This window comes from Manis javanica, chromosome 2, assembly GCF_040802235.1.
Source record: "Manis javanica isolate MJ-LG chromosome 2, MJ_LKY, whole genome shotgun sequence".
NCBI classification, from domain to species: domain Eukaryota; kingdom Metazoa; phylum Chordata; class Mammalia; order Pholidota; family Manidae; genus Manis; species Manis javanica.
In genome coordinates this window covers 222,899,557-222,922,249 of record NC_133157.1, presented here as the reverse complement: position 1 = coordinate 222,922,249, position 22,693 = coordinate 222,899,557, and the positions used below count along the sequence as shown (strand labels likewise).

The window sequence follows — 22,693 nt, the reverse complement described above, 5'->3', positions numbered from 1 at the left end:
GTGCAATTCTTGTCCCTTTAGCAGCCCTCTCGATTTTTGGAAATCTCTCAGACTGCATGCCTTTCTGTTGTCCCAGAGTGGCCCAGTGTGGATCCCTGTTTTACACAAGCAGCTGGAATGTCAGTGTCTCCAAGTGTTCTGCCAGTCTTAGCTTTCCAACCCCTCTCATCTCCAGAACACCATATAATATAGGTTCATGCTCCCAGAGCAGATCTCCAGGGATGGGTGTTCAGCAGCACTAGGCCTCCACCCCCTCCCTGCTCCATTTCTCTTCCTCCTGCTGGTGACCCGGGGTCAGGGAAGGGCTTGAGTCCCTCTGCATCATGGCTTTGGTACTTACCCTTTTCTTTAAGGTCTGCTGGTTTCCCCAGGTGTAGACAGTCTGCCACAGCCTTCTTTCCTGCTGCTCTCTCAGGATTTGATGTGTTTGCTATATTTTCATATTATATGTGGTTTTTGGAGGAGGTTTCTGTCTCACCTCTCATGCTATCTTTAATCTGCTCCTGAACATTTTCTGTTTTATACTCCTCTTTAACTCCTTTAGTCTGAAATTATTCTTCAGCTTTTTCAGCCGTGCCTTTTTTCAAAAGTACAGACAAGCTTCTTGGGTTTGTCTGCTTTATTTCCTCACGACTGGGTTCTGGCTCTTCGCCTCTCAGTGAGTCACGTCAAGAGCCATGGGGTGTCCTGTCCAGTCTTGATCATGTTAGCTTTGATCACCTGGTCAGAACATTGTCTTCCAAGTTCTCCACTGTTCAGGTACTGTTTTCCCCTTAGGAATTATTAATGACTTGTGGGGGATACTCTGAGACTGTTACCCTCTCTCCTTCCACCTTTGCCCCCAGTTCTAGCACCATCCATGATCTAAGCCGTGTTTCTCCTGTGTTTTATTTATTAGAGACCATTCTGCTCTGAAGAAGGCCCCCACTTATTTAGCTGTTTGTTTATTTGTGTATTTCTTATTTGTTTGCTGTACACACCACTGGAGTTTTACTTTACAGTTGGTTGTAATCTGTGGCTGTCATTTCTTTGATGCTCTGTCCGCCTGGCTCATGTGTCCTCTCTTTATGACCTCCTCATTCTTGGGACATTTGCTTGCTTACTATCTAGAGTGACCAGGCACCCTGGGCTTAGCCCTGGGCTCAGCTTGTACTGACCCACCACTGAATGAGCTTTTTCTCGAAACAGCCCTCCTTCTTTTTAGAACTATTTAGAAGCTAGGATCTAAGCATAGGTGGGCTCTTTGCTCCTGTTACATCCATTGCTCTGGGTCTTCTCCTGAGACACACAAACACAGCCATACATACATTTATATCTATACATATGTCCCATCTATCTATACTTTAAGAATTGTGAGTTCAAACTGAGCCTTGCCTAAAACCCCCCAGTAAAACCATAGGCACTTTCTAATCTTGACCTGTTTCTTTATTTGCAACAGGAAGACAGCAGGCCCATGCTATCCTTCATGTACTTCCTCATTTTTGAAATTTAAAATAAAAATTTCAGGTTTGTAAACTAATATCGCTGCAAAAGCTACCGAATTAAAAATTTTCCATAGTTGTTATTTAAAGTAAAACTGACAATGCAACAGTCAAATATGAGGTACACGGTGGGTTCAGACACCAGGACATACCCATGTGACTCCCACCCACCCACCCCAAGCTCGGCACAGCTGGGCTACCTCAGGAATGGCCCGCAGTTGCCACTCAGTGAGGCTGCAGGCTGAGCACCCACCCTTCCCATGAGCAGACTCACATGTGTGCCCAGTGCCCTCTGTCACTGCTGGTCACATTCATCACCATATGCCCCTGCTGAGAGGCATTCGAGTTGCTGCCAATCTAGGGCTATCAGGAATAAAGCCACTATTGATACTGTAGTGTGAACACCAGGGGTGGAACTACACAGCTGCCAGCTGGGCAGGGCTTCACCTGTAGGAGCCTCAAAGTGTTCCCACATAGCTTTGCAGGTACACACGCCCGCTAGCACCGGGCCGGGCTGGTGGCTCCACACACCCCCAGGCTCCAAGTGGCAGCCCTTCCTTTCATCCTTCCAGCAGGTGAGCCATGCTGTTCCCTGCTGTTGTAACGGGCACTTTCCTTATGACATGAGGGGCCCATTTGCCTCCGTGTGCTTTGCACACACACCTGTCTGTCTGGACGGCACCCTGGGAACACATCTTCCTTTAGACAAACTCACAGAACTCGCTTTTGTGCAATCCGTGTCTTGACTCGATTGCCTTCAGAAGTTTCTGTTTTGATGAATTTTATCAGCACTTTATTCACAGTTACTGGCCTTCTGTGTTCTACCTAGGACATCTTTGCCTGTCCCAAACTGGTAGAAATCTTGACACCTCACGGCTCTGACTGGCACTTAGTTCCATGATCTGTCGCAAGCAGTTCTTCTCTCTGTGTGAGGTGGGGGACAAGGCCCATTCCCCCTGCCAGCACCTGTGTGGAAAGTCCTTTCCCTTCCCCACTCAAGAGCTTTGGCACCTTTTTTGAAAATCGATTCACCAGACGAGTGGGGCCTAGTTTTCCACCGCTTCTTTTTCCATCCATCATTCGTGTGTCTTTATTCCAGTGCCAGGCGGTCGTGGTTTCAAGAGCTTCCCGCTTGGTCCTGAGATGTGGCAGCAGCAGCGCTCCGACAGGACCCTTTCCTGCTCGTTCTGACTGCTCTGGGTCCCTGCACACGTGGCTCTAGCCTCTGTGAGTCAGGTGGGCTGCTCCCTCGCTGACGCTTTTCTCCCAGCCAGCTGCTCGGCTTCCCTCCTTCCCTCCTTTCAAGTCTTTGCTCCCCAGCACCCTTGTCATCCCCAGGCCACCCTGTTTGAACTGTGACCTCCAGCCCAGGGCTGGGACCCCCCGGGCAGCCTATGTCCTGTCCCCGGCGCATGCTTTGCCCTGGGCTTGTGAATGAAGCTGCAGGAACCAGGAGGGAGGCTGGGAGGCGAGTCCAGGGCACAGGCAGGAGGGCGTAGCATCTCTCTGCTCTGCCGTTCACATGGGGCCCACCTGCCTGGCTCCTGAGGCCACTGGGCCCTCAGGTCACTCACAGCAAGCTTCACATAGTCCACCACATACTTCAGGAGCAGGAAGATGGACTGTGCTGCCCGCTTGCACTCATGGCTCTTGTCTGACTTCAGCCAGGGCTCGGTGTGCTGGGTGGGGAGCACCCAAGGGGCTGTCAGCCCCTGGGACCCAGCCTGGCTGCCCCACTCACACCCCTGTAGCAGTCCTGCCCCTGGCATTTCCTCCTCCCTGCCCGGCCATCACCCCGCTCCCTCAGGGGCCATCCTGCACGTGACCAAGAAAGCCCTGGGCCCCTGAGAGCTCTGGGTCTGCTCCTGTCGGGAAGGGCAGAGGGAGGCCTGTGTCTGAGACGTGCACATCCAGGCTGTGCCAGAGCCCACACACCTTCCCGAGTCCGGGCCTTCCTGCTCCCAGGGCCAGAAGCGGGACCTCGGCTTTTCAGAAACAGGAGGCGAGCCCTGGGGCGCTCGGGCAGTGGGGCAGGCCGGCCGGCCAAGCTTCTCCATGCGGGGGCCCTGCCCTGTGTGGACCCTGGAGAACCTGAGGCCAGGACCGGGGTGGGCACTGGGAGCCCCCTGCCCTGCACCCCACACCACCCCCAACACTCACCTGCAGGAGGAAGCACATCTCGGCCACACTCTCGTTCTAAGAGATGAAGTTCTGGAGGAGCAGGTGGAGGGCCTGCAGGCACTTCTGGTACAGCACCTGGTGGGGCACACAGCCGCCTGGGGTGACCGCCGGCCCCACGGCCCTCCTTGGATGACGCGTCATCCACCCTTACAAGACACCCAGGGAACCACCCAAGTGAGGGCTCGGCCACTCCTTGCTGCAAGGCCCTGGGCGGATGACAACACATCCACCCCGGGCTGAGCCCTGGCGGGTGAGGCCAGTAAGCACTCTGGCTGCCAAAGTCAGCAGGTCGTAGGCCATCTCCAAGGCTGGAAGGGAGCAGAACTCCATGAGCCACGGGTGCCTGGGACCCTCGGACCCTCCCTCGGTGTTCCTCCCAGCCCCGCACCCCAGGCCATGTCCTTTGTTTGCCTTAAATGCCACTGCTTTGGTGCAGCTGCCCTGCTCTCACCCTCCATCCCCTTGGCTCCAGGCAGGAGCATCTTTCGGTGGGTGCTCCCAGATATCCAGAGCCAGCAGGGCCAAAGCCACTCGTAGGCCTGCTGCCCCACACTCGCCCTGCTGGCAGGTGGCAGACGAGCACAGCACTTGGCACCAGGAGCCGCTCTGTGACTGAGGAAGTAAACGCGCTAATATTCTGTGGTGCTGCATAAACACTTGCAGGGGTGGGAAGACCAAGGCACGCGCTCAGAAAACGCTGGGAGATGGAAGACCCTCGGCAGTGGTGCTGCGCATGAGTACTGTGAACTGCTCCCTTGGGCAGCCCGGGCACCAGGAGCCTCAGGTTCAAAGGAGACAGCATGTGCTGCAAATGCAAACAAGAGCGTCCAGCGCTGCTCGGGGCCCTGCCATGATGACTCACCAGCCACAGACTCATCTCCTTCCGCCGATACTAACTGAACGCGTCCTACGCACCCCACGTGTGGGGAGAGGCACCTGTGGGAGGCGCACCTGTCAGGGAGGCATGGGGCTGGACCCAGGCCTGGCTCCTGGCCGTAATAATCCCCCAGTGCGGTTGGACAGAGGCAAGATCAAGTTGTAAAAACTCAAGAATAAAAGTAAGTATCTAAACAAGTTCGAGGCTGTGTGTTGCTGTTTAAGTGCTATGGAAAAGGGGAGTCGTCAACGAGAGGGAGGCCCTTCCTTGAGGCCCAGGGGTGGCTAAGGACCAGTCTCAAGAACGCAGGTCCAGCCCTCGCCTCTCACTGACGCTCCCATTTCTGCAGGGCTGCTAGAGGCCAGGACCAAGACCTGGGGAGGAGAGAGCTCACCTGGGGGCCGCGTCCTCGGCCGAGGGCTCATTAAGCCCCCCAAGGCTGTACAGTATCCCCCAGAGATGCGAGGGAACAACCCTAGTGCTTGGTGTGCTGGGACTCGTTCCCCTGCAAGGCAGCCCTCACAGAAAACCTCAGCACTCATGGGGCCACAGGGCGGAGTGCCCCGAAGGGTCTTGTTCAATAGCAAGGCAAATTCAGCTCCAGAATAAATGCTCCCTAACCAAGTTTAGAAGCAAGATTGGAAGGGGATCAAAGTGTGTTTTTAAGTAACCTGACTATGTATCATAACAAAGTCCATGAATAATTCTAGGAATACAAACATATCCAGCATGTGACCCATTTCCACTACAGTGCCTGGCACCCACTAAAACGTCCCTCTGTCAATACGCTGGAGAAAAGGTGACTATGGGAGAGACATGGAAGACACAAAAATTATCCAAGCAACTTTTAGAGACGAGAACCACAATGTAAGATAAAAAAATGCACAAAGGATGAATGGCGGATTAGACTCTAAAGAAAAGGATTAGTGAGTGAAGATAGTTCTATATATATATATATATATATACATGTCAACATGAACAACTGGAAATCTGAATAGCAACAGTATCACAAACGTATGAGATACATAGGAAAGAATCTGACAAAAGATGCTCAAGATATACTCAGAGGCCTGCAAAGAACTACTTAAATGGAGAGAGAGATTGAGGTCATGGGTCAGAAGACAAAATGAGGTTAAGATGTCAGTTATTCCCAAATCGATCTATAGATTTTATTTAATCCCCAAATCACAGTGTGCTGTTTAGTAGAAGGTGACCTACTGATTCTATAACATACAGAAATGCAAAGTACTCAAAATAGCAGAAACTACTTGGAAATAAAGAAGAAAGTTGGAAGACTTAACTACTTGACTTCAAGATTTATCATAAAGCTACTGTAGCAAGACAATGTGGCATAAAGACAGATAAATACATCAGGGGGACAGAATAAAGAGGCCAGAAAAGGAACCAGATTTGTGGTCAACTGGTTTTTGACAGAAGTACAAAGGGAGTCCAATGGAGAGGATGGACTTCCCGGCAAGTGGTCCTGGAACAACCACAGGTTCCATAGGCAAGAAACTAAACTTCAGTCCACACCATACACCATATAAAAGTTAACTCAAAACAGATCATGGACCCAAGTGCAAAACCTACTCTACAATATGTCTAGAAGAAAACTAGGCCAAAATCTTTATGACCTTGGGTTAAACAAAGATGTCCCCAATTCAATACCCAAGATACAATCCACAAAAGAAAAAAAAAAACAGATAAACTGGACTTCCTCAAAATTAAGAATTTCTGCTTTCCAGAAGAGATTATTAAGACAACAAAAAGGCAAGCCATTAATCAGCAGGAGATGCATTCCCCTCATGTCTGAGAAAGGGCAGCTGTTGAGCGTGTAAAGGGAACTCTGAGGCTACTTGACAACCAAAAGGACAGCACACTTAGAAGTCAGGAACTAAAGAGGACAAAGGGGCGGTCAAAGCGTGTAGGAGATGCCCCCACACCTCGGCGAGGGGCCGGCGAGATGCCCCCACACCCACCGGCAGCCACATGCTGGCCAACTGTAGAGAGGCCAGGCTCACGCTGCTGGCGGGCATATGTGGCACAGCCAGTTTGGAAGACAGGTTGGCAAGTCAAAGAGTTAAACATCACCTACCTTACGACCCTTAGGAGCCATCCCACTCCTGGTGTTTACCGCACAAAGTTAAACCACATGTCTGTACAAAGACCTACATGCAGCAGCTTAAGTTGTAATGGCAAAAAACTGGAAACAACACTGAGGACTATCACCCAGTGAGTGATTGACAAATAGGGGTGAATCTGTGAAATCAAATACTAGTCAGCAATAAAAAGTGTGAGCTATGGATACCTTTTAGCAACAATTGAGATGAATTTCAGAATCTACTGAGTAAAAGGAATCCAGACAAAGGTAAGTATATACAATGTGATTCCATTCATAGATAATTCTACAAAATGCAAAATTCATACAGTGATTACATAGTGGTGATCTATAGTGACAGTGCTCAGATGGCGGTGTCTGTGGAAAAGGGTGAGGGGGGGACTGAACCGTGGCACAAGGGTAACAGATCTGCTTGTTATCTTGGTTTTGGTGCTAGTTTCACAGTTACAGGTCAGAGCAATGTGTTCTCACATTGCAGGCTTTGGGCAATTTGTATGCCCGTGACACCTCACTGGTAAATCACGCCCAATGCTGTGTCTTGTGGCCCTGCCTCTGATACACTGAGAAAGCCAGACCCTCCCTCCCGTGTCTGCCAGTCAGATCCACACACCCACTCCTGGCTGCTGACGGCTTGTGCCTCGCCTTACACAGCGCGGCCCACTGCCAGCCCCGAGCCAGTGCAGCAGCTGGACTATGTCCTGGTTGAGCGACGCCAGCGTGAGAGCTTCCCACCAGAGCCCTCCCTTACACTGCACAGTGGCCCCCTTCTCCTGGACCCCACCCTGGCTTCTCCCCATCAGGCGGCCTCTTCTGAGAGTGCACCCCAGTTAACCACCCACATGATCCTGGCCCACAACCTGCTCACAGGAAGCCCAGCCTAAGATGCACACCGCGGGTCCTTGCTTGCGTCCGCCTGCCATCTCTAACGTGGGCCTAGGAGCAGGCATGTGCGTCTTCCCTGTCACTCGGGTGCTACTCACAAGCTCGTGGGCGGGAGGGTTCTTCCTGCTCTGCTCTGTTTCTGCAGAACTGAACCTGAAGACCAACGAGAAACGGCGCGGGAGCCGCACCTTCGTTCCTGGGCGCCCCCTCCTGATCCCCGTGGAGCAGTGCAGGCAGGGCACCGGGCGCTGCGCGCACTTGGCACCGGTAGCGTGGGTGGTAGGTGTGCTCTGAGCCCCAGCGAGCGTGTGGAGGCGCGGGTCTGCGCCAGCTCCGGGCAGAGAGTGGGGTCCCAGCTAGGGAGCAGGGGCTGGGAGGAGATGCCCCGTGGGGCAGGCCCACAGCCTGGGGCAAGGGGAGACCCAGCGGGCGCTGCCCATGCCCATGTGCTGCTGTGTGAGCAGATGGCAGCCATCGAGCGGAACGCTTCCTCCCCGGGGCCCCATCGGAATCTTACAGAGTATTAGCAGCGTGGGGGCCGGAGCCCACGGAGGGAGCAGAACCCGAGGACCCAGAGCTTTTCCAAAGTCAAAGCAAGTCTGTGGCGAGAACAGGAGGAAATCCAAGGTGGACCAGAGCGTCCTTCCCTCCCACACGTGGCGAGGAAGGACCCGCCGCCCAGGACAGGAGCACAGGGCAGGGGAGGGCGGTCCCTGTGACATCCAGGGGTGACTCCACGGGAGGCAGGCTGCCCTTCAACATCTCCAGCGGGGCAGCACGTACAAGCTCTGCAGGCAGGCCTGCAAGATGTTGGACTTGACCGTGGGTTTGAGGCCTGGCCTCAGGTTACTGCAAGAGACCCCGAAGATTTGGGACTTCCACACACAGCCATGGTCCCTGGAAAGAGAGACCTGGCTGTCCGGGTCCCCAGCAGGGAGAGGCTTACATACTCCACCGTGTGGGAGTGGCTCTGGACCCCGGCCAGGCGCAGAAAATGGAGCTCATTTGGGTCATCCTGCTATTCGCTCATCCTTGTAGGTTAATGGACATTTATTTATTTGGGAGAAAACAGATTGTTCTGAGTCAGTGTGAGCACTGTGAATGGGGTCAAGGCTTAGTGAGAGGGACACACGCACAAGTGAGAAAAGCTTATGGAAAAGGTCAGGCTCAGGGCATGACTGCGGTCAGGGTCAGGGTCAGTGTGTGTGTGACCAGGGTCAGGGTCAGGGTGTGACCAGGGTCAGGGTCAGGGCGTGACCAGGGTCAGGGCTCAGGGTGTGACCAGGGTCAGGGTCAGGGTGTGACTGGCATTAACAACCTGTCTCAGATGAGAAGCAAGGCGAATCACCCTGCCTCTGACCTAAGGCAGCCCTAGCCCAGCCGGCCCGGTCTCTGTTAGTCCTGGTCCAGCCCCGCCCTCGGGCCTCATTCATTCTGTCATCTGCTCACATGTCGGCCACCCCACCCTCAGAGGACCGGCCTGTGTCCGTTCCTGGATCCCCAAGGAAGAGGTACCTGAGTCCCACGATGACCAGTATGATCTTCTGCCAGAAGAGGGTGGCCAGGAAGTTGGGGTCCCTCTGCAGCATGTCCTGGGAGGACAAAGCAGGAGCCTCGGCGATGGCCTGCCCCTGGCCCCTGACCGCCACAGTCCCTGCACTCCCGCTGGGAAGGCTGGGGGTCACTCACCAGGAGGCACTGAGTGAGCTCTGGGATCTGCGTGAGCCTGTGGCCCCGGGGGCTGCTCTCCTGCCTGAGCATCGTCACGGGCATGGAGCCGGTGGACAGGAAGCTTGTCTTTAGGACATGGTCCTGTCCGTGCAGTCAGGACACCCCACCACACAGCCTGTGTGCCCACCGTGGGGAGCAGACAGCACACACACAACACAAGACACACAGTGACAGCCCACAGAGCACGGGATGAACCTACAGCCATTAGCTACGTCACACACGCAGCCCACAAGGCACAGGCAACGTGCACTCACATACAGCAGCCACACAGCACGGCCCCCTGCACACTCTGGCTGGCTTAAGAGGCCACAGGCCCTCCGTGGGGTCATTTGCAGTGACCTGTCCTTTCACATTCAGTGGCATTTGTGTGAGAGTGATGGTCTGAGAGATTATTCTGAGGTCTGGATGCGGATCAGGTCAGGGACAGGGTCAGTGTCAGGGTGTGTCCAGTGTCAGAGGTCAGTCTCTGATTAGGATTAGAATCTTCCATCTCTTAAATACAAAACCGTGACAAGTGAAACCTCAGACTCCAGGTTCCACCCAAAATGGCCCATATGCCCCATTTTTATAACTGATCTCCCAACAGGCCCTGCTCTCCAGGTGTCACCTGTAAAATCCACCTGACAGGCCGAGGAGGTGGGACTTGCTGACTAAACATGAAGAGACATTGACCTGGTGTCCGTCCATGCACATGCATACACACACACAGCGTGCCCACCCCCAGGCGCCCGGCCGCCCGGGGCCCAGCAGGGCTCACGTAGCTGCCGCAGGAGAAGCAGTACAACACCAGCCTGGAGACGATGCTCTCCACCCAGGGCGCCATCTGCTCCCGGGAGTGCATGGCCATCTGCCTGTAGCAGAGCAGGGAGCTGCTGCTGACCAGCTTCCAGTGCCCACTGGGGCCCAGCTGCAGTGGGCGAGGGGGCAGTTGGCGCGGTCCTGTGGAATGCAGGCCTCTCTACCTACCTCGCCATGGGAGCACACTCACGGGGAGCAGCCAGCCTGTGCACAGGCTCAGGGTCAAGCTCCCAGGCCCAGGCCAGCCCCTCCTCCAGGAAGTCCCCCGGCTCCCCTGCTTCTCCAGGCAGAGCCTGTTCCCAGGGAGGCACCCAAGCCACACACATATGACCTGAGGTCGGGCCAGGCCCTCTGGCCCGTCAGCCCCAACAAAGGTGTGGACCCCATGTGTGGGGCCATAGGGACAAGGCTCAGGTCTGCTCGGCCACAGCAAGAACAGGGGAGGCCCAAACCCCCCACTCCAGCTCCTCAGGGAGATGGGTCAGGCAAGGGTCACCGCCAGGGCTCCAGCGAGCAAACTGCAGCCAGAGCATGAAAGCGACGCTGTTCAGTCCGCCTGCCTCCTGCCCCTGGGCCCTCCTACCTGGCTGCCTGGGGACATGGAGGCAGATCTCAGGAATCTGGTGCAGCCCAAGGGCTCCAGCACAGCCCACACCTCCTCCAGGTGCGAGGCTGACACTATGCGATGGCCTCCACAATGCCCTGTGGGCCAGAGGACCCCATGAGCAGGTCCCTGTGCAGCAGAGCTGCACGTGGCCTGTTCTCTCCCACTCACCCCTCCAGGGGGCCCTACAAAGCCAGGCAGGCAAGCCCCACCCCTGCCCTGAAGAGCATGCACTTCTGTGGGGCCACCAGGCTGGCATGGAGCCAAGACAAAGCCCCACCAGGTGCCCACGGTGCCTGTTGGTCAGTACTGCACCATTGGCCCCACTTACCGGCAGAGTGCCTGAGGCCATGAGTGTCATAGTCGATGTGACAGGTGGGAGGGCAACAGCCAAGATGTAGTGGGGTTGCCTCCAGGGGTTCGGGGCTGCCGGGTGGCCCCAGGGCTGCCAACCCACCTCCCGCTGGCAGGAAGACTAGTGGGACAGCCCCAGAAGGCTGGCCGGGTGCCTCCTTACCAGGTCCTCCCTGGCACGGTCTCTGAGGTTCAGCCCGTACAAGCGGAAGAGGAAGGTCTCGGAGCAGGGGGAGGGGCTGTCAGGCCAGTGGCCTGAGTGGGCCCGGAAGCTGGGGAAGCTGCTCTGCGCCCACCCCAGACCACCCCCGGCTCTGCGCCCGCTGCTGTGTGGGGCTGCAGAGGCACATGGAGGACACGGAGGCCCCCTGCTCACCCACAGTGCTGCCTTGCTGGTGCTGGGGCTACAGCCAGGAACTGGGCTCTAAGCTTTGTGGCCCCTGCAGCTGCTCTGGGCGAGCCTAGGGCCTCAGTATCCCTGACTGGAGGCCCCCTGGGCACAGCCAAGCTGGCCCTACGTGCTGCCCTGCAGGCCTGCACGGACAGCCCAGCCACTGCGCTTCTAGCCCGCACACCCTGGGCACCCCGAGGGGCATGGCTCTGCATTCCAAACACACTTCACAAGGGTCCAGGACACCACACTCAGAATTTTCCCTAAGTCCCCTTTATTTTCTCTTGATGAAAATTAGTCGTTTCCACACTGAGCAGCAAGAACAGGACACATTTCCTGATTTTCATGCCGTCACTGGTGGCGCCTCTGCGCTTAGGGGAAGGACCACTGCTGGTAGGCAGTGGCACCCCGTCCCTGCCCTTCGCCAGGCCCCTCCCTGCCTGGCGCCTGGGGTCTGGTGTCCTGGAGCAGCCCACACATGAACAGTGCCTCCTCGTGGCGACAGCACCCCCATGCCTTTCCGGCACCTCCTTGCCCTCAGAGCTCAGGTTAAGGCAGTCTGGGGTGAGGGGAGAAGCCTCTGCCTTGGTCACAGCCTCCTTGGCCCTGGAGCCAGCACACGTGGGAGCCCTGAGCACCCTGCCCAGGCACTGACCTTCTCCAGAGGCCGCTGGACTTTCAGGTTCAAGGGCGCCAGGAGCTCCTGGGTGCTGTGTCTTCTGACACCTCCTTCCTGATGAGCTGCAGACGGAACGCAGTGCTCGGGCCCCCCATCCCACCAGGCTGGCAGGTGGAGCCCTGAGCACACAGGATAGGCAGGCCCTGCTGGGACTGGCAATGGAGAGCTGGAGGGCCAAGTCCATTGGGAATTCCCAAGTATGGCAGTGCCTTGTGGCAGGCAGAGTACGCAACAAACCATGCCCCAAGAGGGTAAGGAGAGGTTCAGGGCTCTGCCCCCAACCACCAGCAGGGTGCTCACACTAAGTGTGCCTGGCCAGGCCCGCTCTGCTTGACCCCAGCAGCCCTGTGCCTATAGGACAGAGGCTGAATCCCTTAACACTGCTGGGGAGCCCTGCCTGGCCTGGCCCTGCCAGCGTCTCCTGAGAGCACCTGCACCCTACGTGCCCTCACCTTGCTGGCCTCAGGGGCCTTTGCACATGCTATTCCTGCAGGCAGACTGGCTGCTCCACCCCACCAAGCAGGATCTCTCAGGTCCTGAAGCTGAGCTGTGTGTGTGCCTGGGGCCCACCTCCCTCTGTAAGCCTGCCTAACCCTGCTGTGGTCCCTTCCATTCAGTCCTGTCTGCCAGCCCCAGACCCCGAGGAACCTGGAGCCAGAATGTGGAGGAGAGGGGTTGGTACAGCCCTTGTCCCCCCTGGGACCTCTACCACCTCCTGTGGTGGCTCAGGCCCTCACACTGGACAGAGGGCCTGAGCATGTGGGGCATGAGGGAAGAGCTGGGCCAGTCTGGGAAGAACCCAGGAGGGTGAGCTGGGAGCCTCCTGCACCCTGTAGTCGGAGGTCCCTGAGCACAGGGGTGGACCAGACACCACCCTGTCCTCTAGAGGCCCTGAGGCCCAGTGGGGCCAGGTGTGTCATGCTCCCAGACACACGCCTGGCTGCAGGGCACCCATAGTGATCACTGTGTACCAAGTAGCAGGTGCTGTGTGCTGGCTGGCCTCCCAACTTGTGCCTGGACTCCTGCCTGCCTGCTGGCACCTCTGGGCACACAAGCCAGAAGGTCAGAGCTTCCAGGACTGCAGATGCCAGAGGGAGCCAAGGGTCAGCCTGGGCAGGGGAGCCCCGGAGTGGCAGAGGGTAGTGGCACAAGGGTCTCTCAGGTCCTACCTGGCTGTGCTCCTGGATGCAGTGGTGGACTGCCTCCAGCACCAGGCTCTTCTCCAAGGCTAACATGTCTCTGATCTTGCTTACCAGCACTTCCTCCCATGGGGAGCTGTGACTTGGGGACTCACCCAAGATCACCCCATCTGGGTGCTCTGCAGAGGACAGAGAAGCAGAAGGCCCCTGCAACCCTGTGCTGGGGGTGCCCAGCAGAAGCCCCAGATCCTTTGGCTCTTGCCAGGCCAGGCCCCACATCACCCTGGCCCAGAGTCATGTCTTTACGATGCATCTGCAGGAGAAAGGGTAAAAGTAACTGGGAAACTGGCGATGCAGAGCAGGAGACAGGCCCACTGCACCGGGTGCTGGACATAGTCCAGAGTGCGTCACCTGCCAGACCCAGCCCAGGAAGGGGAAGTGCCTGGTCGGGAAACATCGGCCCAAGAGGAGGATGGGGTGCTGAGGGAATTGCTCATCATTTGGGGTAAAAAATTAATCTGGGTCCCTACCCTACTCCTTGAACCAAAGTAAGTAGATAGAGTCCCACATTTGAATGCCCAAGCTGCAACCCAGCAGACTGGGTTTATGATCTGCAAGTTCCAGGGTGGAAAAGAGCTTTCTAAATATGGCACAAAGAGAAAACAAAGGAAAACTCACATTTGGGGTCAGTGACATGGACTTGGGGCCCGAGCGATCCCTGCAAATCATCAAACAGTGAACACTGAAAACATATTTGTAACATCCAGCACAAAGCGTCAGTGTTCACACACAGAAGTCAGGAAGGGCCTGCACCCCACAGGCAGAGAGTGGAGAGGCTCCCCCCTAAGCAGTCCCAGGGCCACTAAGTAAATGAAAAGATGGCCACGTCACCAGCAATGAGCAAACCCTGACACGGCAGGGAAGGGAGTTTTCACTCAGTGGACAAGGATGACCAGGAGTGGGAAGGAAGGCACTGCGGGCTGCTGGCTGCAGGGATTCGCCCTCTTTGAAAAATAATTCGCCAGCAGGTCTCAGTGTAAATAAAAAGCATGTTCCGAACCATTTAGGTAGCAGGGCTCCTCACTCATGAGCAGGAGAAGGAAGCTTCATGAAGGTAGCCAATACGGTTCTCCGAGCTGCCGGACACATTTATCAAGTGTAGGGGCCCAGGGCAGGCCACCCCGAAATGCACCACTGGAGCATACTGATTATTTTTAATTAAAGTTACTTAAGAGACAGCCAGTGCAAGAACACTGTCACCGCTGTGTCTCCAGAAAGCAGGGTCCTCCCTGCACGGGGAGCTAACGCCCTCCTCCCCAGAATTCAGAGCCGAGAAGGCTGCATAGACAAACCTTGTTACTTTTACACCCCAGCCCAAATGCTGTTGAGAACTCCTTGCTAACTGAAGCTCCTGAACAGAAGTTTTCTTTGTCCAATCGATTCCTCACAGATTTATTGTCTCCTTGTCAAAAATGTACAAAAACTGCCTGCCCTGGTCATTTATATGGGGGTGTCAGTTTTGTTACTGGGCCTCCGTGTGCATGCAATCAAACTCTCTGGTTTTTTCTCCTGTCGATCTGTGTCAGCTGGAAGAGCCTTGAAAGTCAAAGGAAAATTTTCCCTCCCCAACAAGAGAATCAATACTTAATTGAGCAGGAAAAAAAACCAGGCTGGGAAGCCAGTGTCCTGTGCGAATGGAAACAAGGTCAGGGGTCTGGGTCAGGGCAGCACGGCCCCGCCCGAGCCCCAACAGCAACATCAGGTTCTGCCCCAGAAGCCCCCAGCTGACGCGCCCAGAGGCACGTCACCAAGCTGGTGTGAAGCCCAGGCTCCAGGCGGCTGGTTACTCGGCCTCGCTGCCCGCATGACCCCGCCCACCCACCCAGCATGTATTCGCTCATGGTGGCTGAGCCGCACTGGGCTCAAAATGCCTGTTTATGATGCTCTCCAGGGGGTCTGTGCCCCCAGAGCAAGATGGGAGATGGGGGCCCTCCCTGTCCCCACAGGGGCTGGAGGCCCCGGGCCACCAGGAAGGGTCGTGCAGAGGGAGGATGCCAGGGCCTCACTGCTGGGCACCCCCATTTCTTCTTGGGTGCAGGGATGGCTGTGGCCCCATCGTGCTGCAAGGTGGATGGGGGAGAGCGGGGCTTCCAAGCAAACCTTGCCCGCTCTAGAAGGCTCCAGAGGCACAGCTCCAGTTTGCGGTGGATCACTGAAGCCCTTCCAGAAGTTTCTGACTGCCTGCCCCTCCATGCAGTGTCAGGAGAGGGTCCCAGAAGAGGAGAATGAAAGGGGTGCCCCCACAAACCGTGATGGAACACAAAGGCGGAGCAGCCCAGAGCCAGCCTGGCGGGCCACTGAGGAGGCCCTGCCCCACACCCCCTCCGGGGTTCCCTGGCTCACCCTGCTCACCAGGGTCCATCTCTTGCTCCTGGCTGGGCAACAGGCAGGTGGACCTCCAGTGGGGACGCTGGCAGCCACCACCAGGTGCAGCTACCATGGAGACAGGCGCCTCTGGGAGGACAGGCCCCAGGATGGGGACAGAGGCAGGATCGCCAGCAGAGGCCAGAGGGGGCAGACCACCCCCTCGGCCAGTCGCCACCCCACCCACCGGGCCCCAGGAAGGAGAAGAGGAGTTCCTGACCTGGCTGCTATTTGGGGCCCTCCCAGCCCTGCCCCCGGGCTCCCCGCCTCCCTCAACATGGGGCAGGTACCCGGAGAATGATGCCGAAAGTCAACTCAAGTGAGCGCCAGGCTAATCAGAGAAATCGTGTAACACGTAAAGATCAGACTGTGTAGAAGGTTCTAGATTAGCAGCCCCCCCGGGAACCTCCACTAAGACCCCCAGCATTGCACACTAGTTGACCAGGAATCCGACTTCTGGGAATTTGATCTACAGGAAAATGAGAAATGCATAAAAACACACTACTCAAGAATCTTCACAGGTTTAAAACAGCCACACCGTTCAAAGAGCAGACAGTGGTCAAAGATCATGTTTCTGAAGGCTGTTTAATGACTCAGGAAATCACTCAGGATCCCACATGGAATGAAAAGTCATATAATTCTAAATTAAAATTGAGAGTATATCCAGATGCTGGATTTAGGGTGATTTTTTTTCCCGTACCTTTTTCAAAAATTTCCAGCTTATCTGCAGTGAGCTTGGACTTGCCTTATCAGAAAAAAAAAAGCCATTTAAAGCCAAAGATGAGGTGGGTAAGTCAACACACCTGCCTTGGACCCTGGCGTGGGCAGGGCCGATCACGGAGCAGGAACTGGCAAGGGACTCTGCCTGGTTCCGGGGTCCAGAGGGCCTGGTGGCCTTGGGGGGCCTGAGGAGAAGACAGGGAGGGATCAGGAACTCTGGGGCCGGGGGGCTCTGGTCTGGCCGCGGAAGGGCCAGTGTGGGGGCAGGACCCCACCCCTGTGGGTCTGTGGGCACACTCACTCAGTGTCCCGTGCTGGTCACCCAGGGGCTCCTCAGGCTGGCCTGGATGCCGCAAGGCCCTGGACAGTCCCACCTGATGCTGGCCGCCAGAGGACAGCAAAGAATTATTCTCTGAGAAAGCCCTGGCAATGAACAGCTACACCCAGAAAGATTGTGAGGGTTCATAGGGTTGGGAGCATAGGCCCTCACTGCCCCCAGCCCAGGGACAGTGGAGCAGGTCCAGTGGGAGTCCATGCCTGCCAGACCTGTCATGCGTGTGCTCTTCCCAATGTGGTTTGGAAGTCGGGAGAGGCCCAGAGCCGCAGGGAGGCAGGGTGGGGGCCACCGGGCCCTGGGGAGGCATCCTTGTGTGAGCAAATCAGTCCAGAGGGATGGCCAGTGGTCTGCAGGGGCAGCCCCCCGCCATCTGGGGAGCATCTTGGAGGGCCTGTGGTGTGCCCGGCTCCCCCAGGGGTGAATACCTCCTCAGAGACCCCTGTGAAGCCAGTCCGTGGCCTGGGATCCCTGGGACCTTGACTCCTGGGGAAGCGAGTCCACAGTCTTTGGAATTCCATCCTCCAACCGACGCTAAGGGCGGTGGGGGCTTCCGGGCAAGCATGGCCGTGACTTCGGCTGTCTGAGGCCGGGAAGGACCCCAGTCTGCAATGTGGCGAGAAAGCCCCCGTGTCTACTTCGCCTCCTGGGCCCCCAACCCAGACAGGCCCAGAGACAGTGCCACCTGGTAACAGAGGAATACTGAAATCCCTGGGTTTACAACCCAACACTAATGTTAACGGAGAATGAACTCAAGTAGCCCCCAAACCTGGTAACCACTAACCGGGGGCAGCCCCTCTTTGTTTTCCCTGTTTTCTGAGTCAGGGTGAGAGATACCACAGAAAGCCATTTTTGTAGAACCCAGAACATCCTGTCCCAGAAGCAAAAAGAAAAGCAAAAAGCAATTGAATCACCCAAGAATGGGCTCGGATCCTAGCAGGCGGCGACTGTATGTGCCTGTGGTCATGAACACCGCAGCCTCTGCCTTGGTTTCCCCCAGAAAAGCCCCACCTGCTGGTGCGTGGGGAGGACAGCCTGCCGCTCCCTCATATGCAGGCAAATTAATCTTCCTTTCCTTCCCCCAAAACCTTGTCATTGTGTTTTGTGATTTTGGGATTTGACTTCCAGGACCGGTTTTCAGTAACACCCTGGCCTGTGCAGCAGTCAAAGGGCAGGACCTGCGGCCACCGGGAAGGCAGCCTCGGGCCACCGGCCAGGCCTCACAGCTCCTGCCACCAGGAGCCCCTTGGGGCGTGTGTCCCTTGAGCGGGTGTGTGTTGCCAGAGAGGCTGTGCTTCCCCAGTACCGCCACCAGGCTGCCCTCCTGAGCTCATTCCCTCGGTTCGCACTCACTGGGTTGTGTATTCACAACCCAGGGCAGCTCTGCCTGGCTCCTGCTGCCCTGGCCACGTCCTGTGAGCCCAGAGAATAAAATAGGGAAGGTCCAGCCACAGGGAGGCAACTCCCCCAGGCCTGCCACCACCCGCCCAGGCATCCTCCCTCACAAGTTACAGTCACCAGAGGGCCATTCATGGCCAGCGGAACCAACTGCCATCTAGGCCCACTGCCCCCTCTCGGAGGGGCCTCTGGGGAAACTGAGCCCCCACCCCAAGGCAAATCCTCTCCCAGACCAGGAGCTCTGTGAGCCGAAGCCATCTCCAGCCTGGGCAGGCCAGGGTCCCCCCGCCCCCAGCCTTGGAGAGCTTCACCTGGCCCCGCAGCCCCGCCAGCAGGGTCTAGCTGCCACCCTCTGCTCCCTGACAGTTGAGTTTTGTTTGGAGATTTTCTCCTCGGCTGTGGGAAGAGCTCCACTGAAGGGGAGAGTCAAGGTCCTATGGCAGCTGGGCGGCTTTGGGGCCCGTCTGGTGGCTCTGGCTCTCTGTTCCTTGACACAGAGGAGATCATGGTGCTGCAAAGTGTGGAGATAAAGGAGGGTCCCCTCCTGCTGTGGACAAACTCGGGGTGAGGCCCAGAGAGCAAGGGGGCTCCCCCGAGAGGCTGGTCAGCAGGGAGGCCAAGAGGAGAGTGGGTCAGGCCACCCTGGGCCCCACAACCACCAGCAAGGATTTGGGCCCGAGGAACCTAGGGGTGTACCCCAAAAAGTCACAAGCACCCCCGGCCAACAGTGCCCCTGAAGAGGGGTCCTGGGCTCTGGAGGCAGGGGACCGTGGGCCAGGCTCCTGGGTCAGAAGGCCCCGGTCGTGGCATTCCCACAGGTGTCCAAGGTCAGGCTTGCTGCCCCTCCACTCCCTGACCTGGAGAGGGTGTTTGGAGGGGAGCGGGGGACCGGGCGGTGGGTGGGGGTAGGGCAGAGGACCCAATGCAGCCCAGCCCGGGCTCTGGGGCACCGTAAAGCCACACAAGGGGTTTTCCCACTCCTTGCACACCCTTCAGACACAGCAGCACAGGTTTGCCACCAAAAGAGGGGCCAGAATTGGCCCTGGGGATGTGTCAGGGGGGACTTGCTAAAGACTCTCAACACTGCACAGAGCCCAGTGGAGCGGAGCTGGACCCCAGGCCACACTGGGGTGATGTGACCTTGGAGGAGCCATGGCCCCAAACCTGAACTGGGGCCTCAGTCCCTGGGCCTCCTGGAGGCAAGTGCAGTTTCCATGGTGATGGATGGCCTCCTGGGGATACACAGGTGACCTCTGCTCTGAAGCTCTGAGCACAGGGCCATGGGTGAGCCAGGCCTAAGGGGGCAGCCACTTCAAGGGCAAAGCCAGTTGCCCAGGGGCTGGACCAGTGCAGCAGCGGGGGTCTGTACCAAGGGGCACGATCCAGGCGCTGAGCAGGGGGGCTGGCAGCAGCCAGGGGGTGCCCCACTGCCTCATCCCCACCCTGCCCCCAATCCGGCAGGCTGCAGTCCCCACCCAAGGCTGAGAGGTGGAGGGTGAGGGGAAGGCCAGGCCCTACCAGCTACAGCTCTTCAGAGGGAGGGTGAAAGGGGAGCAGGGGAATCTAGGCCTGAGTGGGGCTGGGGAAGGTCTGGGCTGCAGGCGGGCAGGCCTGTTTCCGCAGGAGTCGGGAGGCCCAGGGGACACTGGGGATGCAGCAGGCGAGTCCGCCTCCAGTGGGGTCAGATGCGAGACCCTGCCAGGGCATAAGGCTGGTTCTTAAGACAGGTACCTGTTGTGTGACCAACGCGCTCTGGTTTGGGGCCCAGATAAAGGATCCTAAGTTCTGGGAAGCTGAGGGACAGTCCTTGCCATGGGGCAAGCACACGGCCAGGCACAGTCTAGGAAGGCTTCCTGGAGGAGGCAGGAGAGGGACGGAGGACTCTGGGTGTTCTCAGGGGAGAGGTGTGATAGGAGGGGCCAAGGGTGGTTCCCTGGGGGTAGAATTAACAATGGGAGATGGGCCCATGGCGGGAGGAGGGAGCTAGGGAAAGAAACCCCGCTCACACCTCGGCAATGAGGCTTTGTGGATGCAGGAAGCTGGTTGGGTGAGCTCCCAGCAGGGTGGCGTTAGGGGTGGATTCCAGAAGCCCTGCCGCTCAGATGGCAGGGGGGTGGGCAGACAGCGTGAACATGGCATGGCAGGACACCAGCCTGAGGGGTGGGGACAAGCCGTGCCACAGCCTGCCCAGGTCAAGATGCTTGTGAGGGGCCAGGGCAGATGGCAGGGGCTGAGGGGCCCAGGGTGAGGTGCCAGCATTCCCTGGGGGACAAGTTGGGAGGGGTGCAAAGACAGGCTGAAGAGGGCAGCCCCCAGACAGCCCACCGCCCTTCGGCTCACCCCAAATTTTATTCTGGGTTCCCATGCATGTACCATCACCACCAGGGTTGGGAACCCAGAATCGGACATGCAGACTCGGATTTCCCTTTGGAGAGCAGAGCAGGGGCAGGACCCTATCTCCAGCGTCCCTGGGCCAAGGAAGGCCTCGGACAGTGCAGGCCCTGCCACCAACCTGGGTCTCGGCCAGAACGTTCCCATGATTCCTTTGCCCCCTGCTACCTACCCGAGGTCCACGCAGGGGACTGGAGCCAGGAGGGCAGGGTGGTGGAGGCGCAAAGAACTTGAGTTTCAGATGGATCCCATCTTGGGGAGAGACAGGATGGGAAAGATACAGGCTCTTCTGACAGCCCACGGCTCCCCACGACAGCCTGCCACCATCTGACTCATCCACTTATTCACCATATGATCACTGAGCGCCCAGAATGTACTGTCCCCTGTCAGCTTGGGAACGGGGGAAACAATGGGGCCATGGTGGTCTGTGTCCCCAGGGGCCCACGGCCTGGCAGGGAGACAGACTCACAAAGCATTGGCCATTCAAAAAGCACATGCCCAGTGGAAACAGTTTCTGCCTGGGAGAATCAGGGCAGGCCTCCTGGAGGAAGGGCCATCGGAGCTGGGCCATGGAGCCTGGATGGGTGTTTTCCAGATGGTGAGAAAATAAAAGGCGTCACAGCCAAGAGAACAGCATCCCAGCACGTGGAACTGAGAGGCCGCGGTTCTCAGGGCATGTGTGGCCGCATGGGCCAGCAGGGGTGGGTATGTGTGCATCCAGATTGCCCTGGGGGCACCATGTGGCAGGGGAGGTGGGTTGGTGTGCTTTGGAAATGCAGGGCTTGGGGCACAGGTTTGACCTGGCAGCAGACTGCCCTCTGATGTGCCCGGGCAGTGCAGAGGCCAGTGGGCTGGGGCTGGGAAGGCTGGTGCACTGGGACGCCTGGCCACCGGGAGGCTAAGGGAGGCCAAGCGGGCTGAAGCCTATGGCGCTCACTTCCTCCAGCCGGTCATCAGCGGTCACTGGTGGGGTCCAGGCTGGGAGCAGGGTCTCAGCCACAAGAAGACAGCCCCTGGGGTCATGTTAGGGCCCCTGAGACCGTGTACCCACTGAGTTTCAGGCTCCGCCAGAGCCCCCTGGCAGCTTGGCCAGACAGTGTCCCCTCCCGTCCGGTCTTCTGTCCCACATGTTCACTGCTCCCGCGCCAGTGTCCACAGAGCTAGGAAGCTCCCCACCTCTCCCCTTGCCCTCCTGCAGTTTCCTCCACCCCATTCTTCCTGGGCCTCCCGTCACCCCTCCCAAACACATCAGGGCTAGGCCTGCAGCCTAGCAGTGGGGCCCGGGAGGGCAGGGCTTGTGGGGAGACTCGGGCTGATAGTGGGCCACGGCCCAGAGGGACGTGGGGGATGGAGGTCAGAGACTTCAAGTCGCCCACAGCCAAGCGACCCTGAGTCAGGCTGCTCCTGTCATCAGCCCAATGGCGGCTAAACCCCACAGGCCCCTCCTGCTTGGAGCTCGGGCTCACATCCGCTCCTCCACCATGCATTGTGGGCTGTGGGCGATGGCTGAGCCCCTGTGTGACTCAGTTTCCCCACCTGTAAAACGGCACCTGCTGCGTGTGACTGTGATGCGCCTGGACAGCACCCGGTACAGGGTGCAGAGACTCAGACAGAAATGAGAAGGAGAGATGCCCAGCATTACCCTGGACTGTGAGGCTTGGGGGCCGGGAGGGGCTGTGGGATGACGCAGGCCACTGTCCTCAGACTGGGCACCGGGGAAAGTGGTGTCTGAGATGGTGACATTTGGACGGAAGCAGGAAGAAGCAGGGTGTGCACAGGGAGGGAGGAATTCCCGGCAGGAAGAACCGTGGGGGCATAGCTCTGGGGGTCACAGGGGCCTGGGGCCTTCAGGAGCTGGGTGAAGGCCAGCAGCCCGGGAGGCAGGAGGGAGGGCTGGCCAGCCAAGGCCAGGCCTCGGGGTGCCGGTCTTGGCCTCAGCACCAAGGAGTGTCAGGGCGGGGTCTAGGCAGGGGCAACACCACCAGCTTTTCCTCCCTCCCTCCCTTCCTTCCCTTAAAAAATATAAAATATGCCCCCAACACAGACTGGGCCCAGGGTGGGGCACGCAAAGCACAGTGGTCAAAGGGGTATAGCTGCCTCGAGGAGCTCACAGTCCGGCTGCCACAATGGCCCAGGACTCTCGCCAAGGCAGCAGAGCCAGGCTTCTGGTCACACTGCCAAAAGCCGATG

The 22,693-nt window shown here is 57.7% G+C and overlaps 1 long non-coding RNA gene across 3 annotated transcripts; it reads right to left on the bottom strand.

Moving 5' to 3' along the window:
* Nucleotides 1-1,668: 1,668 nt before the first annotated feature.
* On the bottom strand, nucleotides 1,669-11,228 carry LOC108400509 (uncharacterized). 3 transcript variants are annotated; one of them, XR_012128596.1, is made up of 6 exons: nucleotides 11,005-11,217; nucleotides 10,653-10,771; nucleotides 9,230-10,122; nucleotides 7,639-9,132; nucleotides 3,642-3,737; nucleotides 1,669-3,346 (listed from the first exon to the last, which is right to left on the bottom strand). It is a non-coding gene; the product is annotated as an uncharacterized lncRNA (long non-coding RNA). The 3 variants fall into 3 exon arrangements; XR_012128597.1 differs by having other exon boundaries at nucleotides 7,639-10,122; nucleotides 11,191-11,228; XR_012128595.1 differs by having other exon boundaries at nucleotides 7,639-10,122.
* Nucleotides 11,229-22,693: the final 11,465 nt, after the last annotated feature.